Source organism: Ochotona princeps, chromosome 4 (assembly GCF_030435755.1).
Source record: "Ochotona princeps isolate mOchPri1 chromosome 4, mOchPri1.hap1, whole genome shotgun sequence".
Lineage (NCBI taxonomy): Eukaryota > Metazoa > Chordata > Mammalia > Lagomorpha > Ochotonidae > Ochotona > Ochotona princeps.
In genome coordinates this window covers 56918856-56920849 of record NC_080835.1, presented here as the reverse complement: position 1 = coordinate 56920849, position 1994 = coordinate 56918856, and positions in this window count along the sequence as shown.

Sequence of the window (1994 nt, the reverse complement as noted above, 5' to 3'; positions counted from 1 at the left end):
ACAGTGATGATTCAGATTGCTGTGCTTGCTCATGGCAAACAGGGAGGAAGAGCAATAGCATAACTATTTTTAGGCTATACTGATCATTGTCAGGATTTAAAAATCATTGAACTGCTATGCTGGGAGGAATATAAATAAAATGTCCTTTTGTATTTCTGTACGAAGTATCCTTGGGTCATTACCAGGTACATTTTCCTGTTGGCACACACCAGCAGTGCCCTGTCCCCATTGGGAACACCTTGTTCCAGGAGGCTTTTTCTCATTGACATGATACAATGATGTACTCACAAAGCCAGTAGGAGTTTGTAATAGGCAGCTCTGGCCAGGCAGACTGCAGACCACAGTGACTCCTACCTCGGAAGTGAATCTCATTTATGTCAACCACAAGCACTGCCATTTTGATAAAGAAACCACTCATCTTGTCCTCTCTCCTTGAGAGTGCTTTGTACATACTGTATCCAAGACTTCAATCCACCTAGTATCTGATGCACATTCCAAGTCCAGCAGCATTAGATTGGAGAAAATAGTCAACAGCGTCCTTGTGTGTTAATCCAGCTGTCCTATCTTATTTCTGCTCTGTTTCTCCACACTTCTTTTGTGCCTGTTATTACAAAGATAAAGGTGAGGGTTTCTCAAAAGTGTGACCTCTTTAATCTGCCCTTTACCTTTTTTTTTTTCCAAAGACTTATTTTTTTTTTTTAATACAAAGTCAGATATACAGAGAGGAAGAGAGACAGACAGGAAGATCTTCCATCTGATGATTCACTCCTCAAGTGACCACAACGGCCAGTGCTGCGCTGATCCGAAGCCAGGAACCAGGAACCTCTTCCAGGTCTCCCATGCGGGTACAGGGTCCCAAGGCTTTGGGCTGTCCTCGACTGCTTTCCCAGGCCACAGGCAGGGAGCTGAATGGGAAGTGGAGCTGCTGGGATCAGAACCAGTGCCCATATGGGATCCCAGTGCATTCAAGGTGAGCACTCTAGCCACTAGGCCATGGCGCCGGGCCCGCCCTGTACCTTTTGTCCCGCTGTCCTAATAACATCAGGTTCCTCCTGTGCTATATTCTGTACCTCTTCATGCTTGGCTGATTCCCCTCCTTCTTGCTAACTTTTCTACTCTGTCTTCTGATTAGGTGTACTTCCCACTGCTATGTGGGAATACATACAAATGTGTAGCTGTGCATACAAAGGCAGCGCTGCATAGTAGGAGTCTTGGGTCAATATTGTGGTACAATCAGCTAAGCCACGGCCTGTGATGTCAACACCCTGTATCTAGGCACTGGTTTGAACCCCAGCTGCTCCACTTCCAATGTAGTTCCTTGCCAATACAACAAGTGCCTGAGCTACTGCCACCCACATGGGAGACCTAAGTGGCACTCTGGGCTTCAAGCACCCACTTGACCCACCCCTGGCTACTACAGGGAGAGTAAACCAGTAAGTGGAAAATATGTTTCAAGTAAAAATAAATTATCTTTAAAAATTAATAAAATAAAGGAGGGGTCCTGAGTCACACACAACCTGGTTATAAATCCTATCTGTCCTGGGTTTTCTTTGGTTTGCTTTGTTTTTGTTTGTTTGTTTCCATGCCAGACATGTATAAGGTTTATTAAGGAGTCTTTATTAACCAAGCTTGGTGATAATAGAGCACACTAGAAATAGCAAATCACAAGTCCAAATGGCAATCCAAGCAATCGTAATCCAACCAAACATAACCCCAAGGGGAATAAATGATCATTATCCTTAAGTCCATCTGTTAAGCTGAAAACCTATCTCCCAGCTTCCCCAGTAATGAATAACCTGGACACCCTTCCAAAGCTGCAGACATTCACCTTTCCCTGGCTTCTCTGCCTGCATTCCACTACTGCTAGGCCTCACCTCTCCTGGAACACCTGACAGCACACAAACCAGAAACACTATATCCATTGTCCCATCTAAGCAGTATACAGGGACCATGCTCGGGATTACCTGTCCTGGTCAGCCAAGAGTCGAGGTGCC